We start from the raw sequence: 18228 nt of genomic DNA on the forward strand, positions 1-18228 counted from the left end.
AATTTAGCTTTTTGTCAAGACTCCATGTATTTGTCATTTGTCTCGTGTATCTACATACATAGAAAAGACCCAGTGTTGTTCTCCCAGTCCCAAGCAGTGTGACAGAAAGCAAACATGTAACATATAGACACATAGGTATACCTACATACAAAATAAAATTAGTTCTGTGTAGTCAGGACTCTGATGTGGGATGATGGCCTGCTCATATTTCATTAGCCATCTCTTGGTAAATGTAATGCAAACTGATTTAAAGTTTTCTTTATTTAGACTTTTAGAACCTCGCTCACGTTTAATGGTGTGCTGGGCTACATGGTATCACTTACAAAAATGTATTCCTGTAAAAAGGTGCGACAGATCAATCAAAGCTGATGTGACATTGATGTGTGACGTATATTAATACTGGTGACAGAAAAAGCTACAAGAAAGGAAAAAAAAAAAGTTAACGCAAACTTCTAATGAGTCATCACATCGTTTGTGGGGGTGTGTTGTGTTCAGGTTGATTAACACTGAAGCAAGCAAACCTAAAACTTGTATTAAACATTTTATTGATTCAGAGGTACACTGAACATCAATGTATTTTCCCCAGCTCAAGTGTTGGCAAAATCAGACTAAACAAAACCTCACACATAAACTCATAATGTAAATAAAAAGGATTGAATTTGTTGCAAGATGAGTGATAACAATTAAAAATGTCTTTCAATTGTATATGCATCTTGCTTTCACAAAGCCAGCAATGTCAACTCATATCATGTTCAACTTACTGAAGTCAAAGTCAAGTCCTCAATGTCGGCCTTACTTTCCTGTAAGCTTTTATATATAGCCTATAGGACGTTTACCACTAAAGAAAAGCTATCTGTGTAACAAATATGGTCCCAGAATAACCACGTGGATGCAAGGAGGTCAGTGACATGAACAAGGAGTTAGTGACTCGACTTGTGGTTTTATTTCGTTTACTTGTTGTTTCAGATATTTGACTTTGATTTGACAAACTCTTTTATAGATTCTTTTTTTGTTCCTTTGATTCCACATTGCACAACCTACATTTCTCCTACAAGTATTTCTCCTGCAAGCATTGCAGAAGTTAAGGCAACATTTCTTCTAATGCATTGTCATAAACACAATTCAGTATTACTTAGAGCCAGCATGGCCAACACAAGGACCAAGCAGCTAAATGAAACTCAGCCTTTTGATTTTTGTTTTGTTGCACATAGGCTACACTTTTTCCGCTGTGATGATTAGAAATATGTTCTATGTTAAAAGGCATGCATGTCTCTACTCACCTCACACAAGTAAAAACTTACTTCCTCACCACACTCTCTGCTTAGTTTATACTAGAAGTGAGAACAAGTCGTGGCTCTTTGGTAAAAGGGATTTTGCATTCTGTATGGGGTTACACCTGCAGAGAGGTTCTCCACGGTGCAGCTCCCACAATCCCTCAACCAAGAATAAAAGGACAAATAACCCAATCAGTGTCCACCAGTTCAGTGTTCCTGGGCCACCCCTGGTGCCTGTCAAGCTTGCAGAGATAATTGTGAGAAATCAGATTTGCTCTTGTAGAATATCTTCTGTTTATCATTTAAGCCTTATTATCCCCTGTGCCAATGCTGGAAAACACCTCCCATCGCCGCTCTGTCTCAGTATGGGAGAATTAAATGCCCCCTCCTAGTCGTCCCATATACCTACTGTGGAGCCACCAAACTCACACAGGTGTCATTTGTGATCAAACAAGCTGCTGCACTTTTAACAGGTTTGATTGACACAAATAACCACGTTTCCTGACAATTGTTTAGTAGCACTTTGTGGAACTGCTACACGTATAAACATGTTACGGGAAAATGTAGTACCCCATGTTGTCTGATGTGACCTGCATGCATGGATGCGCTTGTGCCTCCCTTTGTGTCTCAGTGGGAAGAAGATGTGTATTTGCTCTGTGTGAGCTCAGAAAATATGGGCTAACAAGTTTACAGCCGCCGTGTCATCCATTATATAAATCTTTTCTTTCTGATTTGTGTCAAGGAGACGAATGGCATGAAAACATGGACTGGGCTGTAATAATATTTTTGTCTCTCTTTGGTTTTGTGTAGGCAGATGGAATTGTAATTGTGTTTCATGGAGAGGAGGGGTGGGGGGGGGGTTAAGTGTGTTCAAAGTCTCACTTTTGTTTGCTTTGAAATTTGTCGTCTGTCAGCCGAAGTGATTGTTAGTTTCTTTTAGAAGCTCTCTGGGGCTCAAGAAGTCAGTCATATGGATACACAACAACTAGGAAAATGCATAACATTAGCCTACACACTTGTTATATATTCATCCAGATTCATTTGAATATTATCTGCACATTTGCACAACAGAAAAACACGGCTACATGCCAATTAATGCCAATTACCATTTAACAAATTTTGTAGAATAATACGAACAAAATTGGCCCTAATGGAGAGATGATGTGCAATAACACAGGGTTTTGGTCACTTACTGTACGTCACATTTCCATTAAAGGTGAAAGTGTTTTATGATCTCAAATCAACCGTGACCCAACCCAACACACTACTCTGTGCCTTGCCCCCTTCGCTACAATACCATTTCACTGTAAAGCCATTAATATTTCATGTGATCATGGGCCTCCATAAGCAAATTTCAGTCCCTGGCAAGTTGAGCCAAAGCATGATTAATTTAGTATTTATACCCTTTAAACAACACAAGGCCCCCAGCCACAAAGCAAGGCACAGTTTGAAACAAAACTAGCAGCCCCTTAATCATAATCAGCGTCGTCATTCAGCATCAGTCGCGTTTGGGGATGCATTTTTTTTCCCGTAACACCAGCTGAAGTTTTTGGTGCAGAATTGATGCCCGCATGTGAAGAGACAGCAGTCTGAGTTGTAAAGCGTCACCAGTAAAAAATTGGTGGTTCATGAATGAAATCCATGTTATTTTCTCAGCTATAAAACAAAAGCACTTTTGTTCCTTCTAAAAGCTCTCTCCATCATGCTCAGTGTGTTGGAAAATACTGCTGTGTTGGACATTTCAAAGCCCTTTAACCTTGCCTGTTGACCACAGATCACAGGTAACCAAGCTAGCAGGGAAGCACCATCAATAAATCAACACACGTCTGCCCTGAACCTGCAGGTCACAATAAATCTCCTTTAGTCATGATGCTGCACCCAGTTTCTTTTTACTACTGAAAATATTTTAAACTTGGAGGAAATAAATTCAGATTTCTTACTTTTCAGTTTCAGTATCCCCTGAGACAGCAATTATACAGCTTATAATATCCCCTTTTTTATTCATACTGATCCCACCATACATGTAACCATAAGTAATATTTAGATCCTCTAAGTAAAAGCACCAGCAGTACTATTCTGTATAATTACATGTACAAGTTGTTAGTACGTATTTTCATGGATTCATTCATCTTGATCATTTTGTGGATATATCTTTGAATTGTGTCAGCCACACAGAGTAATTCTTCTTTAAGGTTTGTGAAGCTGTAATACATCTGTGTAAGAGACCTCATAGCAGCAGAGTTATATTTGGTTTGGAGCCAAGTGTCTTTTGTCAGCTGAAAAGGAAATGCGACTCTGAGACTGAAGAAATGTATATGTCTGATAGGTGATGTCTTCTTCCTAGCCTTTTAGAGCTGTAACGAAGCAGCCAGGAATCTGTGGGCTGTACCTTCTAGCAAAATATAAGCAACACTGTGAAGATGAAGACTTTGCCACTTTGCCAATGTTTGTCAATGATTGCCAGCGATTGTGAGATCTTGGTCCGCACTTTGTCAGCCATGTGTGTTGTGTCTCTGTGTTGTCTGACCATGGCTGAATAAATCTAAGATGATCCACAGTCTGTTTCACGATTTCATCATTGTTCACCTACTATAGAAACAACCCCCACCTCACACAAGTTTAGATATTATCTGTTTTATACATACTTACTATGCTAAATGCTCTTTTACCATTTAAAAAGAAAAATCTGAAATCTGAATATTTAATTATTTCTCCGTATACATACTAGAAAAAATCAGTCAGCTGAGTTGTGACCTTCATTGAATGATTGTTGTATGTATAATACATATATGTATAACTTATTTGTGTAATTATTTGATTCTCTTGTTACAATTGTTCCTGTACCGGAGACTGTACTGACTGTTTCTGACCTTCCTGTGTGAATTTATACTCGATTGATTGCCATGATTGTTTCATCTATAATCAGCAGCTCCCCTCGATAAACTCCAGTTTATTGTTTAGTTGTCCATCTCTCATCTCCTTGCTCTGGGTTCAATCTTGCTGCTCCTATAAGACGATGTCTTGCCACAGCAGGCAGCTGTTCAGTGACAAAGCACTAAAAACCTTTTAAACACAACTGCTTAGCCTCAAACAGCACACGTTTCACTCTGACGCCTCTTTATGACTAACAAAAGCAAACCAGACAATTTGCAACTATATTGATCATGTATTCAAAGTAGTTGTGATACTTGTAAATGCCATAGGGTAGGTGTCAGACAAAGTGAGTTACAACACAGTCTTCTCTTTGTTTATATTTTCCACAGCAAAGAGTCATCTCAAGTGATATGCTTGAATGTTTAAATACAGCAGGATGACAATATTCTTTAGAAAAAAATACTTACACATGTACAGGAAAAGATCAGCAAAAAGATAAGAGTTCCTACTTTGTCCACAGGGGGCGCCACAATTGGAAAGTTCCACTCAGGAGCTTTAACAATGGCTCTGCTCTATTTAAGTATCCCAGACAGTCATGACCGTGTGTCAACAAACCAACATGTGGAGACAATATCAGGACCCTGCAAACCTGTGGATAAGGTTTGATTAAAAACAAAGCCCACTCACCATGGCTGCTTTCATATGACATACATTCAAAGTATTGTCTTCCTTGTCTTACATTTTTATTGACTGACAGCTAAAGTAGAAACCATTGATGCGATCGGACACAATGAGCCGCCCTCTGACGTCTTATCTTCAGTCCACTATTCTCATTTAGTACAAGCGTGTGCTTTTATGGGACGCCATTCACAATCTGATTACGCTGTACACTAACATGATCAGTGTACAGTTCAACTCCATTAAAGACGATCTCTGTGTGGACACTACGGGACAGAGCAGGCCCCTCCCCCTGCCCCCACTCCTGCCATTGATTGGCTGAGTGATTTGCAGCATGTAATCCAATGCTCTGTGACAGGCTGTAACTGAGGTTAAAGATGGCAATTTAATTATGTGTCAGAGGTCACATTAAAGGCTGACCCTTGACCCCTTACCACTAGACTCTGCTGATTAGTGACATCGTGTTATTGTTTGAGCTAAGCAACATAGCCTAACAGACAAATAAAAGAGTGCACAATGACACGTTAACGATGCAGCATCACAGGTTTTATTGAGAATTCAAGCATGCTGAACACGCTATCAGCCCTCAATTTGTTGTTTGCTACTCCTACTATTACAGAGCATATTGAAATAGACTTTAATGTATATTGTTTATAAATGTAATGTGACAATGTCCTAAGTGTGTAGACATATATTTCCAAAAAAACAGTTTGGTAGTTAGAGCCTCTATTCTTTATGTTTGAATTGTTTTAGCATGGATACATCAAAGTTAGCTTTTATTCAGCTAAACAAACAAACAAGCTTCAGCAGACACTGCTATGGTACTTCTGTCAATTTCACCACATAAATAATTCTTAATCGAGATGAGCCGTCAGTCAATAGTGTTTGATTTTGTTTTTAAATTAGCCTATAAGAGTTTTTTTAATATATGCTGTCAAGTGATCCAGGTGTGAACAGCACAAAACGCTCAGATGTTTACAGTTGTATGGTTTGTCTGTCAGCTGGTGTGCACAAAGACTAAAGCAGGGAGAATCACTGTTCAAGGCTCCTAATCTGTATGAAACTGGAAAAGCGTAACCAAAACAATATTCATCATTTCACAGAGTTGTTACGTTCCAGGCTAACTGTTTGGCGGGGTCATACCTTCCTAGCATCTTTGTCAGTTTGTTTCTGTCCTGGTTGAACAAAAGAAGGTGGACCTCTAAAATAATTGTTATTCTACGTGAACAGACAAATCAAACTGTGTTAATCATAGAGTTATAAATGTGCCTGTGGTTCTGTTTTGTTACCTTTAGACGGAGCTAAGCTGAACCACTCCTCTGATTTCAGTCGTAATGCTAAGCTAACTGGCAACGAGTACTAGCTTCATAATGAACAAATTGAGTGATATCAAGCAGATGAGCTAATTTCCCACAGAAGGTTAACTCTTCATTCAACTCAGTTACAAAAATGTTTATATGATCATTTGTTCATTTATTTTGATGAATATTTTTATACATTGAGGTGTTTTTAAATACATTTTTATACATTAGTAGAAACTTTTGCACACTGGACATTCTATAACATTTCTTAGATATCTTTTGTCGTCTTATTTGCAATTTGAATTATGTTTAAGAAACATTTTTATGTTCAGTTTTTACATGTGTAAATGTCTTTATGTTCAGAGGTAGATGACTGTACCTTTTGTGACGGTCTGAAGGATTCATATACTATCTATTATAACTGTTTCCATCCCTCAAATAAGTTTTAAGGGCAGGGTATATATGATCACAGGAGGTAAATCAAGTGATTGTATCAATATAGATTTTAAAAACTATGCCTTCAGAGGCCCTGTTTTAATATGACCTGACTGACTCTTAGTGTACATCACTTTTTTGCGTTTCTTTTTGGGATAAAGGGAACGTGGCTCTGACTTGTTTAGGATTCTGTGAGTGACTATAAAGTCGTTCTGTTGTGTCATTAGGCCCCTGGGTACAAGCACAGACACACATTGCTACAGCCAGCCGTGTATGCAAATGATAGGGCAATTGTAGATATACAAATATGTACCCATGGTCCATGCGCCCTAATGGCCTCCCTCCCTCTGGCTAGCTCAATGGCTCATTTAGATATCTGCTCGGTTTATTATGTGAATAAGTCACGGCTGGCTTGTTACGACCCTCTAGGTTCCTGTTTCTGCTGTGTAGCTGAGATGTGTGGTGCTCAATTAGGCTGCCTGGCTAGCAGAGTTAACCCTTTGCGCCTGATAAGCGTTTTTTCATCAGCCAGATGGGGTCGGTACAGTATGTGGGGGTTCCAGGCAGGGATCAAAAGATCAATCCTAATACAGTGCTACCAGGCTGACCTCTCAGATGTAATAAAGGTGCCATCTCTCACCCATGGGGCCCATTCAAGGCTTCCCACCGCATGAACAAACCTGGTATCTTTAAATTAGCTGACTCGCTTGCCCTGCAGGTAATTGCATTAGTTTATCAATGTTCACCACAATTTATTACTCACTCCAGCACCAGTAGGATCCTGGTGTTAATGTCCTCCATGAGGAGACGGGAACGCAGACTCTTTGTGTTTGAGGGACTTTGATTTTCTGTCTGTCCCTTTGCAAATAAAGAAAAGTAAACACAGTGTCAACAAGAGGTAAAATCAGACTTTTATTACAACTGGCATAAAGGTAATAACAATAATAAGAAACTTTATTTGTATAGCACTATTCAAAACCAATGTTACAAAGGCACTACAAAATGTTAAAGCCCAAAAATGAAAATTTAAAACAGAACGATATAAAGAATAAAAGAGGAAATATCGTAAAACTATGATAGACTAAAAATGGAAACACATCTTTCAAAAAGATTAAAAAATAAATAAACGGATGCAGAAAGTTGGATTTCCACTGCTAAGGAACCTGAACAGTTTCCGCCTGTTTAAGTCGTTTAGCCTTAATGATGGTTAAAGTCTTAAATGTGCACATGAGGATCAAATTATATGTATCACTGTACGGCATATTTCAACATCGACATAATCAATTAGTGACTTTACTGTTGCCCGTGAGGTAAGAGACGAGCTCCTCTTCACTCTTTATGTCCACTTCTGCACAGCGATCATTATAGCTCAAGCACTTGTTCTAAAACTTTATATCACATGACTTATATGCCTTAATAGATGCTTAAATCAGATTGTCTTTCATTAGACAAAAAAACAATATTACTGTCTGCACTTTTCACTGGAGTTCTGTGGCCAGAGGCTACAGCCTGCCCGCCTCACATCTGTATGCATTATGGATCTGTCGGAGGTAATAAACAGACCCTGCTCTTATTCCTGCTTCCTGCTATCATTATTCGTGCCCCTCAGATGGATTATGGCCCACTGTGCAACATGTAGATGAGTGGCGCTCCTCTGATTGCCTTATGGCCATCAGGCTTTGCATATTTACTGCCCATGAATCACAGAAAATTCACAGCAACATATTCCGATCCTCCTCCTCCCACCTCCACTTTTTTTTAATTTTTTTTTTTTTTTTACCCCCTTTCGTTTGTTACACTTTCTCCCTCGTTCAGCTGTCTGTTCTTGCTCTCACTACATCGCCCTTCTCTTTCTCTGTGCCTTGATCCTGTTCCATGCATTCCCAGCTGCTTAATTAAAGCATGTATTATTAATACTCCTATATCTTTGTCCATCCTTCTTCCCTGTTCATATGACTGCTACATTAAGTGTAAATTGTTTCTCTGTAATTCCCTTTTAATGTCCCTGTTATAATCAGTGTTTCTGGTGAGTGGAGGCGAGGGAGGGGGAAAAAAAAAGGAGAGAGAAGGCGACTGAGATCATAAGCTTTTACTGTAACGTACTGTTTGATGTGTGGCTTGCACACTACACACCCAGTAATTAGGTCTGTTTTACAAGTCAAATGTACATGGTGCCAATCTGCAAAATATGGGATTAATAAGAGGAAGTTGTCAGATGTGGCTGCGTTTGGTGTTTTAGTTCTCTCTGCAGTGCTCTCTGGGGAAAGAGCAGCACTACTTTTTCTAGCAGATAGCCATTGTCCTGTGAAAACTGAACATAAGCCTGACTTTACTTGCCTGATTCTTAATCTGAGGTCCAGTTTGGCATTTTGCTTCTTTTTCTAGCCTTTTTCAGTATCTTCAACACATTTCAAATCATCAACCATTCATTGTTGCCTTCAGTATCAGTGACCAATGCCAATAGTTTTTTTTTATTTTTCAAAAAGCTTTAAAATATCTATGTTTTGCTTCCACTTTATGGTCATGGAACTTCACTTGTGGTCCTCACAGCGGTGACATATCTTTTAAACCAATCTAGATTTGTTTCTCTTTTCAAAAACCATTCTAAAGATGCTCTCCTACCCATGCTCCCTGTGTGCTTTATGGAAAGGTCAATCTGTCAGTATTTTTTGGTCTACTTCAGAACACCTGCAAAATGTATGACATTCAAATCAGCATCAGTTTTACTTTATGATTAAGCACATTTCTTGAGAAAATGTTAGCAAGTGAATACATTTAGATTAAGAGTATTTGTGCACAACATTTTTTTTTCGCTGAAAGTAGCACCCAAGGGCCAAACTTAGCTTACAGCCTAACAGACCAGCTGTCACACTCTCTTTAAATACAGTATAATGTTAAGCACTGTAAGCACCACCAAAGAAATCTAATAAAGTGATATTTTGGTGTTGTGTAACCTTATGTCTTTCTAAGTGAGGTGGAGAAAAACAGCTTTAGTGATCGCTAATTTGACACCAGTAGAGTTCAGGGAGACTGAAACTTTTTTTTTCTTCTTGTCAGCAAAGCATGCACTCAACAGTGAAGTGCTTGAAATGTGTTGAACTTTCATTTAACTGTCATTGTTTAAGAATGTCAACAGAAACTCCAGAGAGGGTGTTTAAAACCTCGGCGCACATGACAAAAGTCAATGGAAGTAGAACTTTCTACTAAACCGGCTCAACTGATCAATCTGAAGTGTCATCAAACTTGAAGAGACTCTTTATGTTATTAGCTCATGACATCTCTGTCCTCTGCCAACGGCCACTCTCCTCTCCCTTCATCTCACCATCATGTCTAATGAAATGCCGTTTGATGCCCTGCCATTTATCAGACACCGAGCTCCTCGTCCACCATTATTGATTAGAGATGGCCAATTGGCTCGGAGGGTGCTGTAAACTGGGTGATTTAAACCGTACATTCTTCATTGACACGTGACGGGTGCGGGATGAGGTTGTAAGAGTCCAGATGAGTGTGGTGGCAATAAATAAAGGAAAGGAAATATAATCTGGCAGACGGACAGCAGCTGTCGATAGCATCGGCGTCTATGATGTCCTCAAAGCGATCATCAGGGCCGGATGATTAGCTGTGGAGTGCGGTATTGTAAAAGTGTGTTGAGGGGATGTTTCCGCCTTGTATCTGGGTTCTGTCATTGTTGAGACGGATGTGGTGCATGAGTAATGGCACAACTATCATGTCACATAATGGCCAGACTGCTCCACGCAGCGAGTAGGTAACAGGGAAAGAGTGCGAGGGCCCGGTAATATCGTAAAACAGTGTTTAAATATTTTAATTTCATTTGTCAGAGGGGCCCCTCCCTTGCACTCCATTACCCTGCCAACCATCCTTCATCAGCTGAATGAGTGCATTATTCATTAGCACTAATTATTTTCACATAACGTCTGCCCCGATATATTTAACCTCCACATTACACCCAGGATAATGGCCTTGTAAAATTGAATTGCGAGAAAGAAGTGGAGTTGGAAAGCTCATTTAAAGAACATAAGAGGGATGAAAAAAGAGTGAGGGAGGGTTTTTTTTTGAAGCAGCTGGAGTCGGGGGGGTTGACAGGAAGAGTGTTAGGCACTTTGGGACATGGAGCCCCAGAAGTGATGGGACATTTGTTCCCGTCTCATTTACATGCTAAGAGAAGAGCCCGGTGGTTCTCAGTCGGGTTGAAGAGAAACCTAAATGCCCCGTGGGTTGAAGGTGCCCTCTTGTCACAGAGTCAAGATTAGCTCATCCTGACCTGACACATGACCTCAAACAGTTATTTCAAAACACATGACCTAGGACAGAGGAAACAAGGAGCCGACTGTCTTCACTGTCCTCGTTTTTTTTACCTCTTCTCCACCTCTGTCGTCATCTCTGCTCACACCTCAGTTTTCTTCCATATCAATCTTTTGGTTCCTCTTTTTTTTCCCGCTCTTTGTTTAGCCTTTTACCTGCATGAACTCAACTGATGATTAAAATAAGGTTGAATCCACCCAATCAGGCCTCCGCTGGTACTCCCCACTGAGAAGTCTCGACATTTGCCATACTGCCAAACTTCAAAACAAACTGAGGAGCAAAGAGGGCTTGGATCCGTGCTTTGCTTATTCATGAGCCTGACATTCACCAGCATGCAAAATTTAGACCTAAACAGGGCTTGCTGCTCCACTTGCTTTATCTGGGCTCTCCGCTGGGCAGGAGTTGTGACCCCGTGCCAAAAAAAACAAAACACTCGCCCCCGCACAAATAAAGTCTGCTCAATCACACAAGAAGTTGCACGCGCACTAACTTCCAAACAAGAGTAAGGTTGAAAAAACTCAAAATGTCATCTTCTGAAACGTCTTGAAAGTCCAGTGAACTTTGATTTATGGTATAACCACAGGGATCTTTCCAGTCCTCATCACAATATATTCTGGGACTCACTTCTTAGATTTAACAATCAGAAGCACAATTTTATAAATGGTTACTACACTATTAGGTTGCAACAACATATTCATGTTTATTCATGTATTTGTAAACAGCAATAATGAATTAGAGGTTGGTGTGTAAAGAGGAAATTGGTAAGACATAGTATAACATTATTTTAATAATTTAAAATATGTCCTAATGGGGATCATTTGTGTAGTTTTACAATATTGTTTGTAAATGTTTAAGAATGATCACAGTTGGTACCTGCATTTATTTGATCACAAACCCATTATAACCATTAAGAGCATGCATGACTTCTGAATAGGCTCTTCTCGCTAAGTGTGAGCTGACATCTTTGAAACGCTTTAGCCCCGTTTCCACCAAGCAGTCCAGTTTGGTTCGGTACAATTTAGTTCGGTACACCCTGAATTTGCTTGTGTTTCCACAGCCAACTGTACCCTTATTTGGTAAGCGGAGTGTAAGCCAGATGGAGCTAGCCGCGTCAGCTCTGTAATAGTATGACATCTTAGCAGCCCAACTCAGTGTAGCCAAGTGTTAATTAAGTTCAACGAAGAAGAAAAACAGGACACAGTAAACAAGGGACCCTTAAGGGTCAGATCGGCACCCCAACAGAAGGGTACCAAAAAGTAGGACGGTACAGATCCCTTATTTTGATACCATTCCCAACTTTTGACGGTACAAATGCCAATAATGGGTACACTACCGAACTGAACTGGACCGGACCGCTTGGTGGAAAGGGGGGTTTTTATTTCTCTGACACCGGAGCAAAAGAAAACAAAAATTGGAAAAAAAGAAAAGGCAACATATGTATATGAACATTTTGGAAGCATCAAATGAGAATACTTTCACATTTTTCATTTATTAGAAAATTACAAAAATGAGAAAAAAAACAATCATAGAAATGTTTTCTGTTGAGTAAGAATGTCATGTGTTTATCTGTAAATTCATTACACTTCATAACATCTCAGCAGCATGTTGCACACTGTTACAAAGTAAAGTCTCTATTTTTCTCTGTGACATAAAACCCCATTCTTCTCCCTGTTCTTTCTGATTGCGCTCGTCTCCAGGCTATGTAAGTGTGAGCTTTGTATGCTTGATGCTGGGTAATTGCAGTTCATTTCAACTGGGAAAAAATATTATTCTCACGCCTTTTCTGTGTTAGGCCCAGAAGGCAGCGGTCTCTATGTGTAAAGTATCTGTCTCTCTGACATTTAGATTTGCCTTTTAAAGATGACATTTTTCAAAGCTGGCACTTCTGCATATGTTTTCTAGAGGCGACAAAATTGTTCTTTTACATCTCAGTCAGAGTGTTCATATAAAGTGTGTCATTTATCCAAGCTTAAGTTGTTTTGTTTTCCCTGGTAATGTTGATATTTTGTCACCATGCTGTGTCTGATGCTGGTACCAGGACTTGTCTCTGGGTCTTACCTTCACTTACCTTCCTTAAGACTGCATGTTTGCTTTAATAAATGGCACAATATTGCATTTAAATTCAAAGTCACAGGTGAGTCTGAGCAGTAATTACCATTTTCTTGGCTGTGGCCGTCAGCTTACTAGGCTCATCTGTAGGAAAAGGAAGTGCACGTAAGGTCAAATTGTATGTGTATGTGTGGTATCTGTGTGTCACCTATGACATATATAACAACGGTTTGTTAGGTTTGGATGGCAATAGATAGGTTTTGGGTGTCTGACGGAGGATTGATGGTGCACTGAATGAGAGGCTATCGAGTAGATATGCTCATCTATGAATGACTCCTTTGACTCACTGGAGATTTCCAATTACTGCTCTCTGGCGCCTCGCTCTGAACCTTTCCATTCTGCAAATGAGCATGCTTCCCCGAAATAATTTCCTCAACAAAGATGGTGCCATGCATTATGAAATATTCAGAAGTCAATTTTCCTGCTCTATCAGACTATGGAAAGATCCATAATTACATGATAATCCACAACGTAATTCATTTTGGGTACGCTGGGAATCGGAGTTCTCAAAGGTTCAACGTGTTGTGGGGGAATGGAACGGAGTCTGCTTTGTGGCATTTGGGATTGTTTTTAGGGGATTATGTCGGGCAATCTTGTTTCACTGCTAGTTACAAGAAGTCTGATTCCTGCGGGGTCATTCAATAAGTCACGGCCGATGTAATACTGCAGTCAGATGGATTACACATTGGCAGAAAGACTCAAATATAATCCTAAATGACGTGAAAGAACAGAGGCTAGATTTAAAACCGTTATTACAAAATGTGCAGAACTATCTAGACACACAAACTTTCCCCAGAAGTGGCTGTAACCTTCTGAAAGTGTCAGGTTTATCTAAAACAAAAGAGCCCTATTATATTGTAATTTAAGATATGGTATAATAAACTAAAGTAGTACATTATTATTGGAAGCCAAAACGTGCATAATGGTGTTAGAATATGGCTCACTGGCCAGTGATGTGGGTTAAAGTTCAGTAAATGTGCAGCACACAGCCACGCTAGGAAGAAGCATGTGTCAGATGTATTGGCATTATAAGGTAAACAGAAAGCGTCTGTTATGTTTGCCATTTGGCCAAAATGGCCGTTTCACACATGTGTGAGCACACAATGGTCCACAAATGAGGATAAGTACATTATCTGCACATACATTTATTTTAAATTGTGCACCATAAAGAGTGTGCTTCACATTCTCCAGTGTAGGTGCCGCCTTGTACTCATAATGTACAATACAATTTAGACAGCACTATCTCACTGTATGATATTTAAGTACGCGTGCCATAAAAATACCCTTAGCCATCGGCTTTAAAACCAATAAAGTTAAATTGAGCTGCTGACATTTTTAGTATTGTGCTATTGTAAGTAAGCCCTTAAACGATGAGGTAGAGCTAGAGGTGAGGTAGAGTGTCAAAACATCCGTCAGTCACTGCGACAGACACTCAATGAAATGATGTTAACTAAGCTTGTGTGAAAATGTGAAGCACAAGTGATATCACTGCTGAGCCTAAAGGCCAGAGCTGTCACAGCAGGAAACACAAAGCAGAGCGGAGCAGTGAGGGGACAAAGGTGGGGGAAGGCTGTACAGTTGAGTCATGCACATGTCTCACTATAGTGCCTTTAAAAAGTACTTATTTATCTTGACATTTAAGATATTCTAAAGTCTTACAACAAGGAATCAAAGTGGATTAAATGTTGCTTTTTTTGAACAGATCAACAAAAAAGATCCTAACTGTGAAATCAACAAGCAATCTCGAATGATCCCTTTAGTTAAAAAACAATCACACTACCCACAGATAGAGAAAAGCACATGTGTAAATCCACCCAGCAAAGCAAGCCATTCTGAAGAACTGAATGAGTTTACAAGAAGGACTCCAGTGAGGAAGGTCACCAACAGACTGACTGCAGCTCTGAGGTGGGTTAAAGGTTCAGACACCGAGGTTGGAGAGTGCTGTATGGCAACATATAGGCAGCATTACCAGTCACGGCATTACGTGATTTGTAAGACTGCGGTTGGCATAAAGTCGAGTGAAAGATTCAGGACTAACACAGCATATCATTATTAACATACAGTCAACATTTTGAATTGAGGTGGAAGCAGCATTGTTCGATGATTAGCCCCATTTTTAATTTTTTACTTCAAAATGCGATAACATGCTAGAAGATTTTTGCTGACGTTGTCTGTGTTTTGGTGCTTAGCATGCAATTTACATTTCTAAGAGATTATTAGCTGAATAATTCTGCACGTCTATGCACAGCACCATGTTTGCAGTAAGAGCTAAAAAGTAAGTAGTAGCTTCAGGGAGCACAAAACAATGAACTGAAAAATGCTGTACAACTCTGTAATGCATGAGGCAGCTGTTACATTCAGGTGGTTATTCTCTGTATGTTCACAACCTTTAGTGACTTCACACACTTGTCAAATAGTTTAAAATTTGACTTGTGAAATGATAAAAATGTAGAACATTAATGCTTTCACAACAAGGTCACTGACCTTCAGTGTTTGCTGAGTCAGAGTCCTGGTCTCAGTCTGGAGAAAAGGGAAAATCTGAATTAGCTTGAGCAGTGTTGCAAAGAGGAAATGTAAAAATGGTTGTCTAAGGATGTTCAAATCTGATATAGACCGAGCCATAGTCTTAAACCTTTATCGGCTGCCAACAGGGGGATGGACATTTATGCAAAAAAGGACATTTCTTATAATTATCTATCTATCTATTAGTCTGTTGTTAACAACATCACTCATGTCCCTCTGGAAAGAAGACATTTTCATCAGTATAATCACACCCTGATGTCCCTCATTTTCTCCAAACCATTTGGTGATGTATTCCCCATCTGCAAAGTATTTCCGAATACTTTGCCCAAGGAGGTGTAATTTAAAAAATATCAGTCACCGTGCTGCTGCCAGCATAAGAATTACGTCCGCACTAATATCTCATCTGACACGCAGCAGAGGAAAGACTTTTGTCCCGAATAACAAGACTGCAATAATTCACCCAACGTTATTATCAAGCTAATTAGAATGGGAAATATGGTTGAGTGTCTTGTCTTGCTTGAGTTCAGAACAAATTAGCACAATGATACGTTTTGTTCGGGACGGTTGACTATCAGTCATTTAAAGATCACAACTGGGATGAGTTATAGTTTGAAATTTACCAGAGAATTAGGGGAAAATGAGGCAGCAAACTAAAATACATACTCAACAACTCCTACTCCCCTGGTCGTATTTAAAGGTCACATGAACCACATAAATATTAAACATTCATATCAAATTTACCATAGTATGCAAACTAACCACACACCAAGAGCCATCCCATTTTCCCAGTGACATATTTTCATAATTATATCACTATAACAAATTTAATGAGAGCAATCAGCACTGAACATTTTTGCCTCCGAGGAGGAGGCAGAGGTCCCAGTCAGTCACAGACGCACTTCTTGGTCATTCTTTATTAATTTGCTGAGCGTGTTCTCCCAGTGTCAGGGTCCATGGCAGTGTTGTTCCCCAATGACTCCTACCGCCAAGCCCGCTGCACGAGGGGGGCCCTAATTAGACTCTCATGTGTATTTAATGGACTCGCTGCCTTTGGTCCTGTGAGAGGGCGCCTGATGCTACAACCTCTGTGAGAATGTCCCTACACACACACCGGAGACACACTGGAGAGGAAATCGGGTCTAATGCTTGTAATGTGTGTGTGTGTGTGTGTGTGTGTGTGTTTGTGTGGCTGTGTCGTTGACAGGGCCCAAACCTGAAGCCAAACTGCGGCAGTCTGATATTTTCATTTTTCTGGCTTTTTCCATTCTTTGGGTGAGGACTTTACAGAGTCTGTAAAGTAAAAACAAGCAAAAGAAAAAATGTCATTTTTTACACATAATCTTTCCCCCAAAAACAGGTTTATCTCTCTTCTTTTGTGGATTCCTCCACTGCTCTTTATACTTATAAAACAGTTTTACAGTCAGGGTCCCCAAGACGCTGCTGTGATGCATATTAGGAAGTGGACTTCTGAAACCTGATATGAGTTTAAAACCTGCTTTCTGTTAGATTAAATAGTTAGCCATGAGGTTCAGGCTGCCAAAACAATGTTTTTTCCAGCTCATAAGGGGGCCTGGGGCTTCAAGAACAAAGAATGAGGTTTACTTTTATACTCAACTAATATGTGTTCATTTGTAAAACATCTCATTTACATTTTTAATAGAGACTAATTCTTTAAATTTGAGATCATTAGAGCAATGGAAAAAAAACGACTTCTTCAAGAAGATTTTGGCTTTTGAATATTGTGTTTAAATTTTATTTTTCTTGTCTTTATAGAACAGTGGAAGAAAGGGAGGGATGTGCAATGGATGCAACTGACCACAACTGATGATGAAATCGTTGTTGCAGTAATAAACTATGTGACTTAAATTCTATGTGGGCAAATAAAACCAAAACTATTTGCATGGCTAGATATCTCTGAGTGAGGGAGATATGTTTTGTCAGTAATTTGGGTGATCTGATCCTTTAAAATTAAATAAATGCATTGAGAGGTCTCAAAATGTTTTACATAAATCATACATGCATTGCACAGAAATTCTCTTCAGCTTTCTTACAGTGTCATTTTGAACGTGTTCATGTGTGAGGGGCTGGTTAACTCTCATACATTTGAATGTTTTCACTTTCAGAGCAGTAATGAGGACAGACATCTGGACCAATCTTATAATATAGAGCTGTGATGAATGTGACCCCTGTGGTAAGCCCTTGCCCCCCAACCCCACCAGGACACATAAAGCAGGAGCACAGCCCCTGTTAAAGGGCTGCACAGGAACATAAATCCAACGTGGCGCTTCTTTAACTGTCCAATTTGCATGGCCCCTACACAAAGAGGCTAACGATGTTTTACAAGACAAACAGGCACAAAAAAACGTGTCCACAAAAACACAAACATTCAAGCAGGTAGACTAAAAATGGCCTCTTGTTGTTGTGTACAGTTCACAGTGTCTACCCGTGGACAAATGGAGCTAAAGCTTGTCTAATGAGACTAAATCGTAGAAACTACAAAATAATGAAAGGGTGAAATCTTTGAAAGAAAAGCAAAACATTTTGAAATCTGAGTGAAAAAGAAACACAGGGACAGAACATAAAGAAGGAAGAGGACCGCCGCTGGGAAAACGCAAGATGAAAAGGGTGGTAAGAGGGGAGTGTGGGTAGTTTTATCTGGTGGGCAGGGAGACGGTGGCGGGAGGATCTGTCTCTGTTAGAGAGAACACGGC

General features: G+C 39.6%; 1 long non-coding RNA gene across 2 annotated transcripts in view; it reads right to left on the minus strand.

Moving 5' to 3' along the window:
• Positions 1 to 10937: 10937 nt before the first annotated feature.
• The window catches only part of LOC132972688 (uncharacterized), a 29774-nt gene continuing 22483 nt past the window's right edge, over positions 10938 to 18228 (minus strand). For both annotated transcript variants that reach the window (XR_009672932.1, XR_009672931.1), the window contains 3 exons: positions 16731 to 16807; positions 15479 to 15514; positions 10938 to 13078 (listed from right to left, as the gene is read on the minus strand). This is a non-coding gene — a long non-coding RNA (uncharacterized LOC132972688). The remainder of the gene's footprint in view (positions 13079 to 15478; positions 15515 to 16730; positions 16808 to 18228) is intronic.

This window comes from Labrus mixtus, chromosome 1 (assembly GCF_963584025.1).
Source record: "Labrus mixtus chromosome 1, fLabMix1.1, whole genome shotgun sequence".
NCBI classification, from domain to species: domain Eukaryota; kingdom Metazoa; phylum Chordata; class Actinopteri; order Labriformes; family Labridae; genus Labrus; species Labrus mixtus.